Source organism: Oncorhynchus keta, unplaced genomic scaffold, assembly GCF_023373465.1.
Source record: "Oncorhynchus keta strain PuntledgeMale-10-30-2019 unplaced genomic scaffold, Oket_V2 Un_scaffold_8559_pilon_pilon, whole genome shotgun sequence".
NCBI lineage: Eukaryota > Metazoa > Chordata > Actinopteri > Salmoniformes > Salmonidae > Oncorhynchus > Oncorhynchus keta.
Genome location: NW_026291008.1, coordinates 358,419 through 383,366, shown reverse-complemented (window position 1 = coordinate 383,366; position 24,948 = coordinate 358,419). Strand labels below are relative to the sequence as shown.

Below are 24,948 nucleotides of genomic sequence, written 5' to 3'. Positions count from 1 at the left end.
TGGACCCTTTTTCTAGATTAAACATTAAGGTAGTAGTTTATGTAATTCCATCTGGAATTAATGGTTATACAAGCCAGTATGTTCAGAGTTCATACATGTTGAACAATACACTTCTCCAAATACTCAGACAAACCTGTTTTTTCTAGATAGCATCTCATGCATTCTAGATAGCATCTTTTGCATTCTCGCCATGACCTGTGCATTATTCAAACACACGCACACGGTTGTGCACACACACGCACACATCAGGTACATGTATATCTTAGTGCCGAAACCAGATCATACTGTAGTTCCTCAACAACATGGTGTTAGGAGAGTTCATTTATCTTAAGTAGCACGATCACTAACATGTCATGAAAGTAATGACATTTTCATGAGATGCGCAATTAAGTAGAGGACAAAATAAGTAAGGAAAATCAGATTCATGTCAGGTTGATTCATCTGACTTGATCACTGGGTCGAGATTGTTAATATTAATACAATTAAACATTTAAATACTCATTCAAATTAAAGTCTTGGTCCAGATATTATTCTGGACATAAAATAACAAGAAACAAGATTCTTAGATTGGCATCTAATTTAATCATACGTTTTATTCTGAAAACGAAAAACATTGTTGTCTGATGGGAGACTACTATCTGCTAGTAAGAGTGGTCTTATTCCACTTATAAGGATGATATTTATTCCACTTTTACTGATATGTGATGGGATGAATGTATGAAGTACGACATTACCATTGGCTTTGAGGGGCCAGTGTTTTGGGCAACCATAGTCCTGAAGAAGACCCATTGTGGGGCCAAACATGATCATCCTAATATTCAAACATTGTATTGATCCTCATAATATTCGGACATTGGTATGATTAGCCTAATATTAAGACATGTTATTGATCCTCCTAATGTTTTAACATGGTGGGGTGGCAGTTAGCCCAGTGGTTAGAGTGTTGAACTTGTAACCAAAAGGTTGCTAGATCAAATCCTGAGCTGACAAGCTAAAAATCTGTTGTTCTACCCCTGAACAAGGCAGATAAACCCACTGTTCCTCGGCAATCATTGAAAATAAGAATTTGTTCTTAACTGACTTGTCTAATTAAATAAAGGTAAAAAAATAAGTGGAATATTCAAACAGGTTGTTGATTACCTAATATTCACCTGGCAGGCCATGGCAAATATAATTTCAATGAATGCATCATGCCATTAGAACAATGGTACAAATGTGTATGCTGAATATTCATTAATGAAATAAATAACAACATTTAGAATTATAAGCTTACAATGACGATGTGTCTCTCTTTTCCTTTGAGATTTCAGGATCCTAGTTGAGGACAATTTCAGATTAGCACTTGGATGCATTTCAAAAGTTACGACACATTATACAAGTTGCTTGTCATACCCACAGAAGCAGAACTATGATGCCAACCACATGACTTTGAGGTGTGACAGTGCACCTGTCAGAAGAACTTCAATTCAAAAGTTCATACACTTATCACATAAATCGAAGGCAGAATAAATCATTATCAAATGACCTGTCTATGAAATATACCATCAGTGACATGAAGTGTCATTATTGATGAATTGTATAACGTGTCATGAAGCACCTCCCCAGCCGTGTGGAATGTCAATAGGATGCTGAACTTGAGGTAACCTGACACCTGATGATGATGCTGTCCTGCATAGCGATATAAAATCTCCCAGCTCCCAAAAGAATGATTACATTCATCTGACAATTAGTAAGGGTGGTATTATGTTGAGAGAATAGCTTGTGGATTGTCGAAAAGGCTCATACTGGATTCTCTGAAGGTAAGAAGCCCACATCTGTACACATTATGTTTGTAGACTACAATATTTGGTACAACATGCTTTAAAAAAATATTCCATAGCTTTAATTTTGTTGTTGTTGTTGACAAAACCCCTCTTATTGTGATTCATTCATTTTAAATGTTGAACTTAGTTCCACAAGATATAAAAGCCAATATGCACTTTTTGATATGTAGCTTAACACGGTATTAGAAATGTAAAGATATTATTACTATAATAGTACATTTGCCAATATTTACAATTTAATGCTCCCATAATGAATATTGAAAATATAAAATAATTTGAGATGCAGTAAGAAAAGCAAGTGTTGATGAGCATTACCCTTGTACAGCGTCCCTGGCTCCCTGGCCTCCCGGTTCCGGAAAGAACCCATTAAAATACATTACTGTAATTATTTGCTAAATGACATCACAGTTTATAGACGTTACACAAGTTAACTTGTATGTAAATCAAGTTTGTCCAGTTCAAAGCAGCTTAAAAACATGTACTACAACATGCATGCATACATGAAGGCAAACCTCAACTCGCCCTAGCATAGCATTCAGATTGTTTAGTACAGAAATCATTATTCACTTTTCAAAATGTACATTAACTCGTTCATTTAGGGCCCGCAAATATTCTCATATTTACTATATTGAAATGACAGTTTAAAATCGCTTTCTCTGAATTCCAGGAACGCAGCGTCAGAGTTCATTCACCATGGGGAGAGAGGATGGGGACATGCCAGACTCTCTACCAACCATCCCTGAGGGTATTGTCTGTCTCACATCATTTAAGGTCTTATTTATTAGCATAGAATTCAAAGTTAAGAGTAGATTAGAAGGAGTTGTGGTTGACTGATATAATCAGTAAGTGAAATTAAATAATTATGTAGTCAGTACACCAAAGTGAGAGGTGTCGTTCAACCTGGTTTCAGAGCATTTCATATTATTATTATTATATTATTATTATTATATTATTATTGTATGGTATGTATTACTTTATGGATGTCCATCACCCATTTTGTATGACATGTTAGGAATTACAATTTGTATTATATGTTGCGAATTAGAAAAATATCAATATGTTCCGAATTTGCTAAAAGTATGATATGTTACGAATTCTAGCTAGGTGTCTAACTTTAGCTAGCTTGCTAGCGTTAGCTAGGCTAGGGGTAAGGTTTAGGGGTTAGGGTTCGGTTTAGGGGTTAGAAATTCGGTTAAAGGGAGGTTAGAGTTATGGTTATAGGAAGGGTAACTAAAGGGGTTATGGTTAGGGGAAGGGTTAGCTAAAAGGATTATGGTTAGGGGAAGGATTAGCTAACATACTAATTTGAGTGTCCCGAATGTACATTTACTAAGTTATTTCTAATCAATGAGACCAGGCAGTATCATTGGATGGCAGGTAGCCTAGTGGTTAAGAGCAATGGACTAGTAAATGAAAGGTCGCTGGTTTGAATCCTGTTGATAATGGGATATGTAGATAGGGCGAGTCGGTCAAGGATGGATTCGGACAAGGTGGTAAATTGTATGACAAGCGACAGTTTATTCAGAGTAAAGATATCTGGTACAACGTATACGGGCTCATTCATTTGGCTCACAAGGAACCAGCAGAAAGAAGCCCCGATAACAGATTGCAAGCATGTTATGTACAGTACAGAAAGTGGGTTGAGTCTGGAAGTCCCGGTCTTTTGGTTGGCCACAGTTGAGGTGTTGTCTTCTTGGATTGGTCCTGTTGAGCCGTCCGTCGTTCCTCCGGGTCTCGTCGGGCCGTTCTCAGTCACACAATGTTCGGATAGGAAGGAGATTGTGTGTGTGTGCTTGTGTCTGCAAGTCAAGGCTGTGTCTCTTCCTCCCAATGTGTGGGTGTATGTCTTATCTGTGTGTCCTCAGCAGTTAGTGTGTGTATGTGTGTGTGCTGTGTGTGTGGGTGTGGAAGCTATCCTGTATGGGACCTAACATGTTTCACTGTGAAAATACGTTGTCTCAGTTATAGCAATGTAATAGCAGTAAGCTGGTCATTTTCATAAGAAATAGCACTTCCTTACAATCCCCAAGCTGACTAGGTGATAAATCTGTTCATGTGTCCTTTAGCATGGCAATTAACCTCGCTTTAAATCGCGCTGGACAAAGAGTGTCTTCTAAATGATGTCTATGTTTAATTGATCATTGGTAATTGATTCAGAGGTATTTGCAAAAGGCTACCCCAACCTGGCCTTCCATGAGGATAAGAAGCCTCAGGAGCGGATGACAGAGGGGCAGCCAACCGTTGACACGGAGCGCAAGCCAAAGAAGGGCCTCGGGTAAGCAACATTGCCATTCCTACTTTACTCCTATTACAGTGTGCTATTACTGTTAAATATATTTTGGTTTGCTCATGAATCTATGTTTCATTTTCAAGAAGGAAGAAAAAAGAACCAGCCAAAGCAGTGGGATTTTTCCAGTTGGTATGTCCTGATTTTGGTTTCAGAAATAGTAGGAAATACACAATAATCTTTTGACAATCTGCACATACACTGTAGTACATGTAGTATATGTCAAAATGGGATAATTTGTTACAAGTGATCATGACAAGATTCATATTCTCCAGTCATTCCAATGTCTGCTGCATTTGACTGTGGTTTTATGTGTGTTGTGGTTGCAGTTCCGCTACGCTACTGGTTGTGAGGTGCTCCTGATGATAATCGGCCTGCTATGTGCTGCCCTCCACGGGATTGCCCTGCCCCTTATGTGTGTTGTGTTTGGACAGATGACCGACAGCTTTGTACAAAGTGGACAGCAGCTCAACCTTACAGGTACATATTCTGTTTGACAAGGTACAGATGTAGAATCTTAATTTGATCACTCTGTCGCAGGACAAGGGCTCTATTTTAACAAACCTAATGCAATGGTAAATCTAAATGCTGGCGGTAGGGCTTTAGGTTGAGGGTTTGTCAGAAAATATTTGTCTATTTTCACAACCAAAAATGATTGGCGCAGTGCTGACGGTGGCGAGAAAGGGCTTAGTTTTGACGATTAAACTAGTTGTGGGTGTGTCAGGCTTGGCCCCTCACTGGCCATTCAGAAAGTGCTCAATGGCTAAACATATGGTTTATTCAAGTTGTGTATTTATGGTCTTTTATGTATCACCTTGGAATCCACTCCAATTCCAAAGTTAGTCCATTATAGTTTGTTAAACAGCTTACAGAAATTAAATAACACAATGTAGACCTATCCTCTCTTTGCTAAATAGGTCAACTTGAACTTGTTTCCAGTCTTCATTGTTCTATGTAATTGCATGGTTTCAATGTGGACATAAATACATAGCATTCACACTGATATAGGGGCCTACTGTAAATTGCATTATGGCTGAGCATGGACATGCCAAAAGTTGTCAATAAGCTAAGGTCTAAAAAGAGAGCTAATCACATTTGAAACAAAACAACCACTTGTATTAAATAGGCTATGTCTAAATACAGTTACAGGCACCATAATTACTCCTCTCAAACTTGATCTTTTAATAAAGCTTTGGTGATTAAGATTTGTTTCGAACCCTTTTACAATCTTGACTAGCCTACTTGATTGCATTGGGCAGGACAAAAAGAAAACAGCCTTCATTGACAGAATCAGAGGCTATGCTTGGTTTTTAATCAAATAAAATAAAATGGGGGGAAATATAGTGTTTTATGTTTTAAATACTATGAAGGCCTATACAGGCACCAAAAGCCCATTACTCTTGTTCCATGTTCATATGGGCAGTGTGAGTCACAGCTGGATATCCGCTGTATAAATCAGTAAAACCATCTTCTGTTTGGTCTTAAATATCCCTGCCAGCACTCCCTGAAATTAGCACTTTGATCATGTTTTTAAGGACGCACCTCAAATATTTTCACCCCTCCCATCTGAGCGCAAGCAAGCTGGAACAAGACAGGGAAATGACCAATCCTTGTGCAATAGTTTAACAATAGCAGAGCGCTGGTTTTAAGAGGTCGAAATTGCAAATGAAAGTGAGTTTGACACTAGCCCTGCCATAACGCCAGCCAAAAATAGAGCGGGTCCTTCCCAACAACGCAGAGAATGTTTACTGTTTATACTTCACCCAGTCCCCACTGCCAGAGTATACCACTTTGTGAATGTTTAGTGTATATACTTCACCCTGTCCCCCCTGCTAGTGTGTCCCACCTTGTGAATGTTTACTGTATATACTTCACCCCTCCCCACTGAGAATGTTGACTGAATCCAGCACTTCCGGGTTCTGTCAGCAGTCATTGTCCTGCCCCAGCCCCCTGAGTGACACAGCGGTCTAAGGCACTGCATTGCCGTGATAGATGCGTCACTACAGACCCGGGTTCGATACCTGGAGACCCATGAGGTGGCGCACAATTGGCCCAGCGTTGTCCCGGGTTAGGAGAGGGTTTGGCCGGCCAGGATGTCCTTGTCCCATTGTGCTCTAGTGACTCCTTGTGGCGGGCCGGGCGCATGCACGCTGACTCGTGTCGCTAATTGTACGGTGTTTCCTCTGACACATTGGTGCGGCTGGCTTCCGGGTTAAGGAAGCAGTGTGTCAAGAAGCAGTGCGGCTTGGCAGGGTTGTATTTTGAAGGATGCATGGCTCTTGACCTTCGCCTCTCCCGAGTCCATACAGGAGTTGCAACGAGTTACACTGTAACTACCAATTGGATATCACAAAATTGGGGTAAAAAGTACACCCCCAAAAATATGTTTGCCCCAGTCTAAGATAATTTACACTCTGAAGCATGTTCAAGGATTTGGATCTATTTATTGTTCCCTCTATCCACTCTCACAGTCCCTGCCACTTAAAAGCTTAACGGTAGGGATGGTGTTAAATAGGTGATGAGCTGTGCATGTTTTTCTCTTACGATCTCAGTCTTTCACGTGCCTTTTTTTTGCAAACTCCAACTGTCATGTTCCTTTTTCTCAGGAGTGGCTTCCATCTGGCCACTCTCCCATAAAGCCAAGATTGGTGAAGTACTGTAGAGACTCTTGTCCTTCTGGCAGCTTCTCCCTTCTCAGCCAAGGAAAGGGAAAAGGGATCTCTAGTCAGTTGCACAACTGTTGTCTTCTGCATTTATCCCAACCCTTCTGAATCAGAGAGGTGCGGGGTGCTGCCTTAATCGATGTCATTGGTTCTCAGGGAGCAGTCAGTGGGCAAGACAAGATATTTAAATGCCTTTGAACAGAGTATGGTAGTAGGTGTCAGGCACACCGGTTTGTGTCAAGAACTGAAACGCTGCTGGTATCCCATGTGTATCAAGATTGGTCCACCACACAAATGACATCCAGCCAACTTGACACAACTGTGGGAAGCATTGGAGTCAACATGGGCCAGCATCCCTGTGGAACGCTGTCGACACCTTGTAGAGTCCATGCCCCGATGAATTGAGACTGTTTTGAGAGCAAAAGAGCCCTTCATGTCTTACTCAGACTGGCTATGGAGAGTGTGATCACACAGTCATCCGGAACTCTCATACATGGTTCAGTGTTGCTTTCCTCGAAGCAAGCATAGAAGGATAGCATTATGGTCATATTTGAAGAAATGGAGGGCAAGGGAGAGCTTTGTATGTATCTCTCTTTGTGGAGTAAAGGTGATTTAGAGTTTTTTTCACCTCTAGTTGCACAGGTGACATGCTGGTAGGATTTCAGTTTTCCAGCATTAAAATCACCATCCACTAGGATCGCTGCCACTGGGTGAGCATTTTCTTGTTTGCTTATGGTCCTATACAGCTTGTTGAGTGCGGTCTTAGTGCCAGCATCGTTTTGGTATTTGACATTTATTAGTATCTCCATTAGCCGCTGCAGAAGCATCAGCTACTCTTCCTGGGGTCCACATGAAACATACTAACATCATACATTGTCACACCCTGGCCTGACCAAATACATAAAGAAAAACACAAAATACTTTGACCAGGGCGTGACATACATAGTACAGCACATTATTAGTCAAGGACTGAAATGCATACATTTGAAACATCACACATAGCCTATGTATCAGTACATACACACAATATCTAGATCTAAACAGTGCAATTAACATTACAATACAAAATATATAAAATGGCTGTTTTTAAACTGATTTTATTGCTAGCTTGAGTTACCTGCAGTGGCAGAGTTCCATGTAGTCACAGCTCTATTTAATACTGTATGTTTCCCAGCCTCTGTTCTGGACCTGGGGACTGTGAAGAAACCTCTGGTTCATGTCTTGTGTTGTACTGATGAGTGTCTGAACTGTGTTTCCCAGCCTCTGTTCTGGACCTGGGGACTGTGAAGAAACCTCTGGTTCATGTCTTGTGTTGTACTGATGAGTGTCTGAACTGTGTTTCCCAGCCTCTGTTCTGGACCTGGGGACTGTGAAGAAACCTCTGGTTCATGTCTTGTGTTGTACTGATGAGTGTCTGAACTGTGTTTCCCAGCCTCTGTTCTGGACCTGGGGACTGTGAAGAAACCTCTGGTTCATGTCTTGTGTTGTACTGATGAGTGTCTGAACTGTGTTTCCCAGCCTCTATTCTGGACCTGGGGACTGTGAAGAAACCTCTGGTTCATGTCTTGTGTTGTACCAATGAGTGTCTGAACTGTGTTTCCCAGCCTCTGTTCTGGACCTGGGGACTGTGAAGAAACCTCTGGTTCATGTCTTGTGTTGTACTAATGAGTGTCCGAACTGTGTTTCCCAGCCTCTGTTCTGGACCTGGGGACTGTGAAGAAACCTCTGGTTCATGTCTTGTGTTGTACCAATGAGTGTCCGAACTGTGTTCCAACTGCTTGAACAAACAGTTGGGTATCTTCAACACATCAATACCTTGCACAAAGACCAATAGTGGTTCAGTCAATCTCTCCTCAACTTTGAGCCAGGAGAGACTGATATGCATGTTACTGACACTTACCCTCCAAGTACTGTACATCTAAGTGCGATATGTGCTGCTTTGTTCTGGACCAACTGCAATTTACCTATGTCCTTCTTTGCTGCACATGACCACAGTAGTCCAGAAGCGACAAAACTAGGGCCTGTAGGACCTGACTGGTCGACTGAGATATCAAGAAGGCAGAGCAATGCCCTATCATGGACAGATCTCTTCCCATTTTAGCAACCATTGAGTCTACATGTTTTGACCATGACAGCGTACTACCTAGGGTTACATCCAGCAGTTTAGTCTCATCAACTTGCTCAATAGCCACATTATTCAATAATAGATCTAAACAAGGTTTATTGTTGACTGATTGATTTGTTAAATAATGCTTTTTGTTTCGAGATATTTAGCACCAGACTATTGCTAGTTACCCATTCTAAAACTGACTGGATCTCTATATTAAGTGTCTCAGTTATTTATGTTACTGTTGCAGAAGACGTGTATGCTGTTGATTTTGTCAGCATACATAGACAAACAGGTTTTATTCAAGTTCAGTGGAAGGTCATTTGTAAAAACAGAAAACAATAGTGGCCCTGCGGTACATCACACTCAATGGAATTTGCATGAGAGAGGCTTCCATTAACGAAAACCCTCTGTGTTCTATTAGATAGGTAACTCTCAATCCATAATAAGACAGCGGATGAAAATCCTCGGCAATAGGTTAGGATCACTACATGAAAAGCTGCTCTGAAGTCTAACATAACACCTCCCACCATCTTCTTACTATTCATTTCTTTCAGCCAATCATCAGCCATTTGTCAGTGCTGAGCATGTTGAGTGCCCATCCCTATAAGCATGCTGAAAGTCTGTTGTTAATTCGTTTTCTGTAAAATAACTTTGTGTTTGATCAAACTATTTTTTTTCTCTCCAAAAGTTTTCTAAGCATTTGTAACAGGCTGACTTGTCAGGTGTTTTAACCATTAAAGGGTGCTCTGCTATTCTTGGGTAGCGGAATTACCTTTGCCTCCCTCCATGTCTGAGGGCACACACCGTCTTCTAGGCTTGTGGTGTTAAATCCACAGCTATCTTGGTAAATAGTATAGTCTACAGCTTATCACGAGGTATTCTTACTCAGGTGAGCAGAACCTCGAGACTTCCTTAATATCACTCACCAGCTGTTGTTAACAGAGACACTCACCTCCCCCCTTGATCTTACCTGAGCTAGATGTATATTATCCGTGTCCTTGTTCAGCCACGACTCTAAGAAACATAGGATATTACAGTTCTTCAGGTTCCATTGATAGGATAGTCTCAAAGAGCTTGTCCAGTTTGTTCTCGTGCACGTTCTCTAATAGAACAGAGGGTAGAGGCAGTTTATGTATTAATCTATGTACAATCGTGGCCAAAAGATTTGAGAATGACACAAAGGTTAATTTTCACAAAGTTTGCTGCTTCAGTGTCTTTAGATATTTTTGTCAGATGTTACTATGGAATACTGAAGTATAATTACAAGCATTTCATAAGTGTCAAAGGCTTTTATTGACAATTACATGAAGTTGATGCAAAGAGTCAATATTTGCAGTGTTGACCCTTCTTTTTCAAGACCTCTGCAATCCGCCCTGGCATGCTGTCAATTAACTTTGTGGCCACACTGGTGGCAGCCCATTCTTGCATAATCAATGCTTGGGGTTTGTCAGAATTTGTGGGTTTTTGTTTGTCCACCCACCTCTTGAGGATTGACCACAAGTTCTCAATGGGATTACGGTCTGGGGAGTTTCCTGGCAATGGACCCAAAATATCGATGTTTTGTTCCCCCAGCCAATTAGTCATCAGTTTTGCCTTATGCAAGTGCTCCATCATGCTGGAAAAGGTATTGTTCGTCACCAAACTGTTCCTGGATGGTTGGGAGAAGTTGCTCTCGGGGATGTGTTGGTACCATTCTTTATTCATGGCTGTGTTCTTAGGTAAATTTGTGAGTGAGCCCACTCCTTGGCTGAGAAGCAACCCCACACATGAATGGTCTCAGGATGCTTTACTGTTGGCATGACACAGGACTGATGGTAGCGCTCACCTTGTCTTCTCCGGACAAGCTTTTTCCGGATGCCCCAAACAATCAGAAAGGGGATTCTTCAGAGAAAGTGACTTTACCCCAGTCCTCAGCAGTCCAATCCCTGTACCTTTTGCAGAATATCAGTCTGTCCCTGATGTTTTTCCTGGAGAGAAGTGGCTTCTTTGCTGCCCTTCTTGACACCAGGCCATCCTCCAAAAGTCTTCACCTCACTGTGCGTGCAGATGCACTCACACCTGCCTGCTGCTATTCCTGAGTAAGCTCTGTACTGGTGGTGCCCCTATCCCGCAGCTGAATAAACTTTAGGAGACGGTCCTGGCGCTTGCTGGACTTTCTTGAGCGTCTTGAAGCCTTCTTCACAACAATTGAACCGTTCTCCTTGAAGTTCTTGATGATCCGATAAATGATTGATTTAGGTGCAATCTTACTGGCAGCAATATCCTTGCCTGTGAAGCCTTTTTTGTGCAAAGCAATGATGATGGCAATGTTTCCTTGCAGGTAACCATGGTTGACTGAGGAAGAACAATGATTCCAAGCACCACCCTCCTTTTGAAACTTCCAGTCTGTTATTTGAACTCAATCAGCATGACAGAGGGATCTCCAGCCTTGTCCTCGTCAACACTCACACCTGTGTTAACGAATCACTGAATCCCTGACATGATGTCAGCTGGTCCTTTTTGTGGCAGGGCTGAAATGCAGTGGAAATGTTTTTGGGGATTCCGTTCATTTGCATGGCAAAGAGGGACTTTGGAATGAATTACAATTAATCTGATCACTCCTCATAACATTCTGGAGTATATGCAAATTGCCATCATACAAACTGAGGCAACAGACTTTGTGAAAATTAATATTTGTGTCATTCTCAAAACCTTTGGCCACGACTGTAGTTTTGTCAGGTGCCCGCACGTCAGCCTCTCTTGCACTTTCTCCTCCGAGTGCAGAGGATTAGGGTCTGGTCTGGGGTGAAAAGTATGTCCTGCACCGCCAAGTAGAAATCTTCATCCAATACGAGATTAGTTATTGCTGTTCTGATGTCCAGAAGCTCTTTTCGGTTAAAGCAAACCATGGGGGAACCATTATGTACAAAAAAGTTTAGATCAGCACAATGGAGTTTGTTTCTGGTCTCAGTTTCAGGAATGGCTGAAAAATTATTACATTTACCTAAAATTAACTTGGCTATTTGCACTGTTGGGAGATTTGGAAAGTCAATCATTCAACAATATTATAATAATTTTAGTGAAAATATTCATCTTTAACTTACAATCTTTGGATACTATGTCATTAGAAAGGTTCAAAATTCATATAAGACATCACAGCACAGTCGAAAGATATATGGCACGTGGAAATCAAAAGAGGATGGTCTTATGGAGATACATTTAGGTGGGCTGGACTGAGAGTAGCAGAGGGGTGAGATTAAAACGCTTATGATCAGTGATAGTTATTACTGAAAACACTATATAGATGTCTGAGTACATATCCAGTATCTATCCAAAATGTAATGTGTATAATCCAGAAACGGATATATTTGTTGTGTAATTACTGTGTATAAAAGTACCATGTATGACTGCAACTGGTTCACATTTACATTTACATTTAAGTCATTTAGCAGACGCTCTTATCCAGAGCGACTTACAAATTGCTGCATTCACCTTATGACATCCAGTAGAGCAGTCACTTTACAATAGTGCATCTAAATCTTAAAGGGGGGTGAGAAGGATTACTTATCCTATCCTAGGTATTCCTAGGTTCAGAAAAGGACCATTTATGCAGGGTTAACAGCAACAAAACAAGTTATCCTTAGTGCTTCGATTACACCTGCAATCCTCTCACCACAAACATGGTCATCATATTTTACAAATAATGTTTGTATAGAGCGATCCGTGGCTGTGATAAACAATGCTCGGACAAATACAGTTGATGCATGGGATGTATTATGTAAAACTGTATCAGATATCAACAACTCTTGACCAAGCAACAGACCTACAATGTGAGTGGTGGGACGACATTTTATTTTCTGAGAATAAAAAAAAAAAACCACACTAAACAGCAGAATTGGTCAGGAAGTAGTAGAACAGCCGCTATCCAATCCAGCACCATTCAATGCCCATTCATTATAATCCACCTGTCCTGTTGCTGCAGGATTATTTTCCTGCTGTAGCAAACTGGCTCAAATTAAGATTTTACATCTGTGTATTGGCTATAAAGTGCAGGGATCCTTTGTGGCCATGCATTTACAGTGAGATACATATGTGATTATTTATATTATGGGTTGCATTGTTTAGGCATATCTTCACCATGTATAATGGTGATTTGTGGATTATGTTTTATACTACACATATCATATGTTAGGCATTGTGAACATTGACTACTGGTATTGTCATTTCTCCATAGCCAATTTCCCTGTGGAGGAGATCAGAGCTTTATTGAACTCAACTGACGGATGTATTCAAATTCCTGGAGTTGATATAGAAGCTCTAATGACTCGGCAAGTGATAATGAGTACAGTAGATAACAGACACACATGATCAATATATTATATCATAAATATATCCTCATGTAAATACAATGTGGCTTTTATTTATGATTATAAACTGGGTGGTTCGAGCCCTGAATAATGATTGGCCCGACAGCCGTGGTATATTAGACCGTATACCCCGGGTATGACAAATGTATTTTTACTTATCTAATTACATTTGGTAACCAGTTTATAATAGCAATAAGGCACTGGGGTTTGTGGTATTTGGCCAATATACCACGGCTAAGGGCTGTATCCAGGCACTCTGCATTGTATCGTGCATAAGAACAGGCCATATAAACCCCCCCCATTGCTTATTGCTTAAAAACATACTGTGTGATACATACATTTGAATTTCCAGACATGCCTATTACTTCATTGGGATCGGTTGTGCTGTGTTCCTGCTGGGGACCTTTCAGGTGATGTTGTTCTTGTTGACAGCCACCAAACAGACCAAACGGATCCGGGAGAAATACTTCCATGCCATCCTCCACCAACAGATGTCCTGGTTTGATACACACCAGATAGGAGTTCTCAACGTCAGGTTAACAGAGTGAGTTTGATACACACCAGATAGGAGTTCTCAACGTCAGGTTAACAGAGTGAGTTTGATACACACCAGATAGGAGTTCTCAACGTCAGGTTAACAGAGTGAGTTTGATACACACCAGATAGGAGTTCTCAACGTCAGGTTAACAGAGTGAGTTTGATACACACCAGATAGGAGTTCTCAACGTCAGGTTAACAGAGTGAGTTTGAGATAGGAGTTCTTGGTTAACAGAGTGAGTTTGATACATTGGATGAATGATTGGGATTTATTTTTTAATCAAAGACAGTGTCATATTTTAGCATATATGATCACATTGAGCAACTACAGATTGTTTCAATAATGTCAATTATTATAATATAAATATTTTAATACTTTTACTTTCTACAGTGACATCAACACAATCAACGAAGGCCTTGGAGACAAGATCTGTGTGTTCGTGCAATTCTTCTGCACCTTCTTGTCAGGGTTCATCATTGGTTTCATCTTCGGCTGGAAGCTAACCCTCGTCATCCTGGCCGTCAGTCCTCTCCTGGCAGGATCAGCTGCCGTCTGGTCCAAAGTAAGACTACCAATGATCTGCAAAGACAAAAGCTTCATCCCAAATGGTACCCTATATCCTATATAGTGCACTACTTGAAAGTAATAGACTATATAGGGAATAAGGTGCCATATTGTTTTCATATGTGTCACTAAACAGTGGTCGCATCACTACTCTTGTGCCCAATCCCAAATCCACCACTAGTTTATACTTATCCAATCCTCTCAGTTTTACACAATCACATTTCTTTTATAAAGACATTTTTACATCAGCATTGTAAGATACCGTATTCATGAACAGTTTGTATTTGATTTCAGATACTTGCCACCCTGACCAGTAAGGAGCTGTCTGCCTATGCCAAAGCAGGGGCGGTAGCTGAAGAGATACTGGTGGCTATCAGGACAGTTGTGGCTTTCAATGGACAGAAGAAAGCTGTGGAAAGGTTAGTCAGTTATTAACTAATGAATGTGTTGCATAAAACAGTGGATCTTTCCATAATTATTAATATGATCTACCAAAATCAAGACACATTCCCCTATTTAGGCATGTCTTCTATATATTTTAGGTATGAAAGAAACTTGGAGGATGCTAAAAACTTTGGAATAAAGAAAGCCATCACCACTAACGTGTCCATGGGCTTCACCCAGTTTGTCATATTTGGGGCGTACGCCTTGGCTTTCTGGTACGGGACCAAGCTCTCTGTAGACGAGCCTGAAAACTACACCATTGGAAAACCATTACAGTAAGCTTTTATGGAAGATTTTAAGTAAGAATTTACTATTTTCCAATAGATGCATTTACATTTTATTGTGAAGAGGCCTCTGCAATGTCTTCACACCTGTTACTCTGTCTGATATTAATATAATTCCTTTCTTCATTACATTCTTTGTTGCTGCTATTTTTAGGTCTTCTTCTCGGTGATGATTGGGGCGTTCTCTTTGGGCCAGGGTGCGCCTAACTTGGAAGCCATCGCCAAAGCCCGGGGTGCTGCCTATGAAGTCTACAATACCATTGACCAGGTACCGGAAGTAATCAGTTTAACGCCTGAATCACCATAGCACTGACTCCATGTGAACTCACTCAGAACAACATGATCTCAAGAACTCAAGTCGAATTTAGACATTTGTCCTACTGCCGCGGTTGATGAGTTGATATGTTTGTCATAGCCGCGGCCCATAGACAGCAGTTCAAAGGAAGGTCACAAACCAGACTGTGTGAAAGGAGACATTGAATTCAAGAACATCCACTTCAGCTACCCCTCCAGGAAAGATGTCAAAGTAAGTAGTGGATTTGAATCGAACCAGATCCAGACACTAACCTGTCTCCAAATGATTTGAAAAATGCACAATAAGGAAGAAGCTAAGTTGAATTTTCAGTTTCCAGTTGGATTAGCAAAAACAAAATGACAAGCCGTACAATTGTAAAATGACAGGTAAAAATACATGTTAAATACGTTGTGGGATGTGTTCCTGTCGCTGTAGATTCTTCAAGGAGTGAATCTGACAGTGCCTCGTGGGAAGACCATAGCTCTGGTTGGAGCCAGTGGATGTGGGAAGAGCACCACCATTCAGCTACTGCAGCGCTTTTATGATCCCGACTCAGGAGAGGTATGAACAAATCTGATCAAGGTTTATTCAAAGTGTGTTTAAAGTGCATTTGATGAGCCCGTCCTCCAATAGCTCCACCCACCAGCCTCCAGTGAAGGACTCACATGCTTTATGATCCAACCTCAGGAGAGGTATGCAGTACACGAGCGCATTGAAGTTCAAACACCTGACCCATAGTGCATACAGAGACTCACATGCACACACACGTGTAATGGACACACAAACATTCCCAAGTTCTGGTTTATCAGGTTTAGTGTTGAATTCAGTTCAGTAAAAAGTAAAATAGTATTGTAGTGCCCTCTGGTGGAATGTTGATATATCATTTGTCAGAAACGCTGTTGCTTTTGTTTGCATAGCTGAGGGTGGTAGGGGTGCTGAGGCTGCTGCAGCACCCCCTGATCAATCAAAATAAGAAATAAATAACAACAATAATAATAATAAACAACATTCACATTTTTATTACTCCTGTATGAGCATAGAAAATACTTGTCAGCAAAGCAGAGACATTTGCATGCCTAATGAATATGACCCTGGTTTGTTGACAGATTACCCTGGATGGTCGGGACATCCGGACCCTGAATGTGAAGTGGCTGAGGGAGAATATGGGTATCGTCAGTCAGGAACCTGTGCTATTCGGAACAACCATTGCAGAAAACATCCGCTATGGCAGAGAGGATGCCACAGATGAGGACATCGAACGGGCCGTGAGGGAGGCCAACGCGTACGACTTCATCTCCAAACTCCCCGATGTACGTGGGGATACTGACAAATGAGGACATACAATGGCTTCAGTGTTTCACATGTATTATACATTAAATGATCTATGGGTTACAAATGATTTGAAGTGAGTAGGACAGCAGATATTCTGTTTCTATGGCGACTGTGTTGAATTGAAATGTTTTTTTTGTTTGTTTTTGTTTTGAAATTGTATACAGTGTAAGGAAATGGCCAAATAGTGATGTTATCCAAGTGGACAAATTTAAAGGTGATTATTTCATCTCCATCCCATTTAATGTGGCGTTAACAGAAGCTGAACACCATGGTGGGGGAGCGGGAGCCCAGCTCAGTGGAGGACAGAAGCAGAGGGATAGCTATCGCCCGGGCCCTGGTCAAAACCCCAAGATCCTCCTGCTGGATGAGGCCACCTCCGCGCTGGACACCCAGAGTGAGTCGGTCGTTCAGGCCGCTCTGGATAAGGTCAGTACCCTCCCTGAGGACCAGACCCATGATTAAGGTTGTTCGCAAACCTGCTTTTGCAACCTAATAGCCTGATTCGATTTGTTTGACTGCAGCCTTGCAAGTTCACGTTTGCAGCAGTTGACAAACGTCAAGAATCAGAGTGAATCCATGGGATCCTGTTGGAATCCATCTCAGTGAAAATGAAGACGTAATGAAAAAAATGATTTGGAACAAATGATGGCAATATTGTCTCCTCCCATTCCCATAGGCCAGAGCGGGCCGCACCACAATAGTGATCGCCCACCGCCTGTCCACCATCAGAACAGCTGACGTGATCGCTGGCTTCAGCAACGGAGAGGTGGTGGAGCAGGGAACACACAGGGAACTGATGGCCAAGAAGGGGGTTTACTACTCTCTGGTCATGCAGCAGGTACCCTATCATACTCACTACATCTCAAATGGTACCCTATTCCCTTTATAGTGCACTGCTTTTGACCACCAGGGCCCCAACTCTGCCTCAACAGTAGAATCAGCCAACGTCTAAATCATGTTGATCAGAGTCATATTTAGAGACGTATATCATCAGTATCAGAGCAATATACCTTATCAAGCCTGTGTCTATATGAATAATGATCAGTAATAAACAGGCTCTGTGTGTAACATGTTCAAATCCACTATCACACCTTGTCTGTTGTTCAGAGTCAAGGGAAGCCAGAGGAAGATGAAGAGGACCCTGTGGAAGAGGATAACCCTCCTAAATATGAGGATCTGGATTCTGTCCTATATGACTCATCTGACATGGATGAGCTGGAAGTGGGAAACGAGGAAGGAATAGAAAACGGCGGCTTTGAAAAGAACTCAATCAGCAGTGGCCGTGTGGAAATGAAGACGACCAGGAGGAAATCTAAGAAGTCCAAGAAGGACAAGAAGGTATTATTACATAGATAATCCTTTATGGCGTCCTTTATGTGCTATATAGGAACATGGCTTTGTTATAGTGCTATTGCTAAACTATCATCATACCTATTATATAATGTATGGTATATAATTAATGGTATATAATGAATGGTGTATATAATGTATGGTATATAATGTATGGTGAATATAATGAATGGTATATAATGTAAGGTTTATAAAATGGTTGCATTCATTTACATTTGAGTTATTTAGCAGAAGCTCTTATCTTGAGCGACTTACAGAAGCAATTAGGTTTAAGCGCCTTGCTCAAAGGCATATCGACAGATTTTTCACCTAGTCGGCTCGGATTCAAACCTGCCACCCTACTGTATATAGTGATAGTTCATTGTCATCAGAAATAAGATCTGTTACATCATGTTGGTCCTTGGTCATTTAGTTTTGTCATTGATGACAATGTTTGATGACAGAAGGAAAAGAAACCAGATGAAGCTCCAGACATCTCCTTCACCAGAATCCTGGCCTTGAACAAGCCCGAGTGGCCGTACATGTTGGTAGGAACCCTGTCTAGCTTGGTGGGGGGAGCCGTTTATCCCTGTGTCGCCATCATCTTCGCCAAGATCATTGGAGTAAGTGTTTCACAAGACCACCTCCTTGTGTTCATAATATGAAGCATTGTTAAAAACTGCAGAGGCTATTCACATTTCCTAGGTGTCTTCATTGAGTTTGATTAAAACGAGGTGGTCTTACTTTTCCACATCATTTATTTGATGGTTGTTGGTTGGTGGGTTTTGGCTCTTATTTTCCAAAGCAGCCTTTTCATTTTCTGTTGTTATCTATTTTGGGGGTTTCTCTCCACCCCGTGACCTTCTTTAGGTGTTTTCCGAGGTTGACCCGAAGTCAAACGACAGAAAACCATGATGTTTTCCCTGCTCTTCCTTCTCATCGGAGGAGTGGCTTTTGTCACCTACTTCCTACAGGTTTTCTAATTTATAGATCTAAACTTTGTCCAAAATGGCAACCTATGCCCTATACAGTGCACTATCTCAAACATTTAATATGTTGTGGGTAAGTCTGGTTGGGTACATTTCTGCTGTATGTTCTATGTTTCAGGGTTACATGTTTGGAAAATCAGGAGAGCTTCTTACCATGAGGCTGAGGAGGCAGGTATTCCATGCCATGATGAGACAGGTAGGATAAACTGTCATGCAGGAACATATATACTTCAGCAATTGTACATCAATTTAAAAAGACTGACTTGTCATTGCTAATTGACTTTACTGTATTGATATTACCAGCAAAAGGACGATGCTGAAATGCCACATTGTGGTGTTCTGCCTCAGAACCTTGTTAAAATGCATTCCTTACAGGAGATTGGATGGTTTGATGACAACGACAATGCAGTGGGAGTTCTAACCACCAGATTGGCCACCGATGCATCTCTGGTTAAAGGGGTAAGCACAATGCTCTGATTTACACATTGAGATAGCGATCAAAATCGATCACATCAAGTCGATGTCATTTCAGAATCATTCTACTGTACAAATCTTTAAAACTGTCTACCTGTACATATGCTGTACATTTACAGTTGCGTTCTTTTTGAGTTGCAATGTCTGATAATGGATGGAACCTACTTGTTTCCTCTCTCCTCACCACCAGGCGACTGGGTCTAGGTTGGGTCTGGCCACCAACACAGTCTGTGCTCTCACCATCGCCATTGTGGTGGCCTTCATCCACAGCTGGCAGCTCACCCTCCTCATCCTCGCCTGTGTGCCCTTCCTCATTGGAGCCAACTTCATTCAGATGAGGGCCATGGCAGGCCACGCCTCCAAAGACCAGGGTGCCCTGGAGCAGTCTGGGAAGGTTAACATCAACTTTCTATTGCAATTGGGGGTTGCAAAACTCCGGTAATGTTTCCACAATTCCCATATTTTCTAGTAATCCCAGTTCTAGGTTTTCTGGAATCAGGAGGGATTAAGCAGAAAATCAGGGAAACCTTAAAACAGGATATCTGGATAACCAAGGAATTTCAGGAAGGTTACTGCTATTATGCAACCCTAATTGCAATGCACTTTGAGACAGTGGGCTATATCAGTGTGTGATACCATGTGTTCAAATAAAACGTTAATGAATCTTTACTCATCTTCTGTAGATATCTACAGAGACCGTTGAAAACTTCAAGACAGTTGTTGGATTGACACGGGAGGACGTCTTCTTTCACAAGTTCATGGACAGTCTAGAAAGACCATACCAGTAAGAGTACAGTTATTCACTTTGTTATAGACTCAGCTTTTGGATTGTTTGACCTTATAACCTCCAGTCAAGTACTGATTAGATTTCAACTGAATACATCAGGAACGGTTTGGTGAAGGCTCCCATCTACGGACTAACATTTGCCGTTGCCCAAGCAATCCCTTACATGGTCAATGCTGCAATCTTCCGCTTTGGGTCCTGGCTTATTGCTCACTGTCACACAGAATATGAAAATGTTTTCCTGTGAGTATACATTCTGGTACTGTTATATCTAAAATGAATACATTCACACCAGGGTTGGGGTACATTCCAGTCAATTCAGGAAGTACACTGAAATTCCAATTCCAGTTGTCTTCAATGCTTTTCAATGAGGAAAATGTGGAGTTGGAATTGGGTTTTGAATTGACTGCAATTGAAATGGAATGTACCCCAACCCTGACTAGAACCCTTGGCTGCCACATTGTCACTACACGGTAATATAAAAATAATAGTAATAATATAATTATAACATTTGGTGGGTGCTTATATTTGTCCTATTTCACACATGTGTATTAATGCACATGTGTGTTTTTTGCATATCCCAAATCTCCCTGAGACAGCCTCGTTGAGTTGGGTCATGACCAGGGTCTGCTGATATAGTGGCAGTGATAGTACAACATTGTCCTTTTCTTTCGCAGTGTGTATTCTGTGATCATATTTGCTGCCATGAACATAGGAGAATCAGCATCTTTTGCTCCTGACTTTGCCAAAGCGAAAGTAGCTGCAGGAAGAATTCTTGGCTTGTTGGAGAAGAAACCAGAGATTGACATTTACAGTGAGGAGGGGGAGAAGCCAGTGAGTGAGATATAATGTGTCTTATTCCAATATAAACATAAAAACAATGGTATAACATTGTGTTTTTCTGGGACAATAATCTGGAAGAAAAATGTTGTCTTTTCCAGACGGACTTTGTCGGGGACATTGAGTTCCGAGGGATCCACTTTGCATACCCGACCCGTCAGAATGTGAGGGTTCTCCAGGGGTTGAACGTGTCAGTGGGGCCTGGTCAGACCCTGGCCCTGGTCGGGGAGAGTGGCTGTGGTAAAAGCACCTCCATTCAACTACTGGAGCGCTTCTATAGCCCTGCTGAAGGACAAGTGGTGAGACCAACACCAAAAATAATCAAATCATAAATGTAATATAAAGCACGCTTTCAAAACTATTTCAAAGTGCTAAACCAGTATACTGTGAATTGGAATGCAACAAATATAGTAAAACTGTTAGGCCACTTTTTAGCATTTTAATATTTAATATTTGTGAAGGTTGGCCTAAATCTGTGGTATTATTGTGGTGTCTCAGTTAATGAAGGGGTTGACCTAAATCTGTGGTATTATTGTTGTCTCAGTTAATGAAGGGGTTGACCTAACTCTGGTATTATTGTTGTCTCAGTTAATAAAGGGGTTGACCTAACTCTGGTATTATTGTGGTGTCTCAGTTAGTGGATGGGTTGGATACTAAGACCCTGAACCTGTCGTGGCTGAGGTCTCAGCTGGGCCTGGTGTCCCAGGAGCCCATCCTGTTCGACTGCAGCATCTCAGAGAACATCCAGTACGGGGACAACAGCAGAGAGGTCTCCCAGGATGAGATAGAGGAGGCAGCCAAGAACGCCAACATCCATGACTTCATCATGGGCCTGCCAGAGGTATAGTAACAGTATAGTGAGGGAGATGGGAGGAGACATGATAGGCTGTAGCTGTAGGATGATATTTGAAGTCTTCTCAAAGGGGATCCAAAAAATGTCACTGGTGAGGTCACAGTAGAACTTAAACTAATGTCTCTCTAAAGATATTCATATAGAATAGCTATTGACTAGACCAAGACGGGCTGTTATGACTTTATATTTTAATTTATATTTTTAAACTGTTCAATATAGACAAACACTATAAATTGTGTTGTTGTTTTTGTTAGAAATACAATACCAGGGTTGGGGACAAGGGGACCCAGATGTCTGGAGGTCAGAAACAGAGGATAGCCATCGCCAGAGCACTGGTCAGGCAGCCTAAAGTACTGCTGCTGGATGAAGCCACTTCCGCCCTGGACACAGAGAGTGAGAAGGTAAGTCACATGGACATTGAGTGCCGACCATCTCATTTTATACCTATTCATTAATTCATGAATTACTTAATGGCCTGGTCACACACAAAAGCTTATCTTCACACAGTATGTCCTCTCCCTCCTTCCCAAATAACCTCTCTGTCTTTCTGTTTCCTCCCTCCTTCTCTCTCCCCCTATCCCTCCCTCCCCCAGATTGTCCAACAGGCCTTAGATGCCGCCCGGCAGGGCCGCACCTGCATCGTGATCGCCCATCGCCTGTCTACCATCCAGAACGCAGACCAGATAGCGGTAATTCAGTATGGTCAGGTGACAGAGCAGGGTACACATACTGACCTCATGGCTAAAGGGGGGGCTTACTATGCCCTGGTCAACGCCCAGGTCAACCACTAACTCATATTCAGATTGATGTTTTGCAGCGTATGTACTGTTCTGTTGAATGTTGTTTTGTGAGCTCTTTTTAGTGAGCTGCACTTCTTAGCCAGGTCCCCCTTGAGAAAGAGGTATCCTGTCCATAATGGGACTTCCTGGTTAAATGAAGGTTATTTATAAAAATCTATAAAGAATAAGGAATCTATATGGATAATGATATGGCAGCCATAACTCACTTTGAACAGACTGCTAAAATGATGTTCAAGTGCATGATACAAACTGTCTCAGTGTCAATTGGTTTGATCACATGTAGGTGGTGCACTGAAATGTCACTGTATTACTCACTTTAGCAGTAATGCTGGAGCACGGACATCAGCGCAAATAAGTTTTGATAAGCTGCCTCGAATGAATGAACTGTTCTTGACCATGGCACCTTTCATTGTCTGAAGACAACAGGTACCGTATGTATTTCTATAAGAAAAACAGAGACACATTATCACAGTTAAATGAGTGGATAAAAGCAGTGATTGGGAAAGGTTGTATACCTGTAAATATGAGAGGTTGATGTTCAGAAGACTGTTGTATGTTATTGTATACTGTGATATTTTGATTATTTTAAACAGGGACACTATGCTCTAAAAGGCAAAGTATGCATTTGAAGAATATCTATATATTTAAATGAGTACACTATGTAAGGCTGTTACTTGTTTGTAAATATGCATTCAAATAAAACTATCCATCCCATAACATGTCATTTTTAACCTGCTTCTAAAGTGACATAATGATTCATCTATAATCTAAATTAGATTGTGGGGAATATGTCAATACATTTTCAAATAAACTTGGAACTCGTTCATTTTAAATTAGACTAAATAGGCTACTGAAGTCTACAGAGGGCTGATGGACACAAGATGGCGCCCGTTGCCAATGAAACACGTTAGTGGGGTAGTAGAACTTTCACAAGACTCCCATTCGATTGAGGCCTATTTCAAATGCCGCTAAATGTAGCCTGTATCTCCAAGCACGGCTAACTTCGGTAAAAATGACACTTGTTTTCCAACTGTAAAAGAAGGTTTAAATAACACTAGGTGGCATAATTGTAGAAATATATGACCACGTCGTTTTAGTCTAGTGTTATAGAAATGATCTTATTTGGTTTACATTCCCCCAAAAATGGTGTAAAGGTAACATTTCTTATCTTGCACGCCGACAACATTAATTGTATTTAAACCTCTCGAATTCAATCAGAAATAATAGTCTACAGCTGGCCATAAGAAAACTATTTTTTAAAAACACGTTAAAATATTTTTGTTGTCATCAAAATCGTAAAATGATAAAATCGCGATAGTCCCAGGCTTGGTGTTCAATGATGTCGGCCTATTTCAAAAGGCCCAACATGAAGCGATGAACCAGTTATCCCTATCGTACATGCCCTTCTCAGTCTAGTCAACCTAAAACATTTTGGGAGAAATGTATTATTCTTCGCCAATGTATTCACTTCGTTACATATTTGTTTTATTAAGAGTTCTAAGAGTTTTATATATTAACGTAGCCTACATTTTTCCCACGGCAGGTGAAACATGCACCGCTGCACTGTTTCCCAAATCCAGTAGCTGATTTGGTTCTGGGTGCCACTGCCGAGATTACTCAAATATATACTATAGACAGACTATAGTTTTTTTTTAAGCAATAAATATAATATATTTCGTGGGAATAATTTTGTGGCTCTAGAGAAGTTTTGCACTACAATACATATAAGTATTATGATGGAAATTATTTGACGGATCTATAAAAGTTCTGCGCCTCAACTTTTTCATCTGAATTTTGCCCATTTTACATTTGGTTTTGTTTGAATAATGCTGATATTAATAACATCCTATACATATGACCTTATGGCAAATTAACAAGTACTGTAGAGTTATACATATTAGAAAGAAAAACTACTTCTGTCTATTTCTAAAAGTGACATGTTACATTCGCAACCAAATATGGAACAGGTTTTAAGCACGCAGCATTTTCTTTATCTGGACGCGAGCTTTTATGTTCAGAAAATGAGATGGGACCACAAGAAAATTATAATACTTAAAATAGTAGTTACAGTATTTATTTTTCAAACATGGTCATGCAATTAATTTTAATGTGGATGTTCGTTTACTCAAACTACCCAAACTGTCAGACACGTATCTTCTTGGCGTGGAAACGTCATATATACTATATACTTTT

At 41.0% G+C, this 24,948-nt stretch overlaps 1 pseudogene across 1 annotated transcript; it reads left to right on the top strand.

Annotated features, from left to right (window-relative positions):
- The first annotated feature begins 1,648 nt into the window (after positions 1-1,648).
- Positions 1,649-23,472, top strand: LOC127929599 (ATP-dependent translocase ABCB1-like; annotated as a pseudogene). Its single transcript, XR_008135352.1, has 29 exons — positions 1,649-1,799; positions 2,491-2,568; positions 3,981-4,098; positions 4,197-4,242; positions 4,440-4,590; positions 13,097-13,190; positions 13,582-13,773; positions 14,158-14,329; positions 14,626-14,750; positions 14,874-15,054; positions 15,214-15,327; positions 15,475-15,585; positions 15,790-15,915; positions 16,461-16,664; positions 16,943-17,112; positions 17,363-17,524; positions 17,794-18,024; positions 18,483-18,638; positions 18,886-18,989; positions 19,123-19,200; positions 19,380-19,463; positions 19,669-19,872; positions 20,162-20,262; positions 20,365-20,505; positions 20,940-21,096; positions 21,204-21,401; positions 21,737-21,943; positions 22,210-22,356; positions 22,549-23,472. The product of XR_008135352.1 is annotated as an ATP-dependent translocase ABCB1-like (transcript).
- The last annotated feature ends 1,476 nt before the right edge of the window (positions 23,473-24,948 follow it).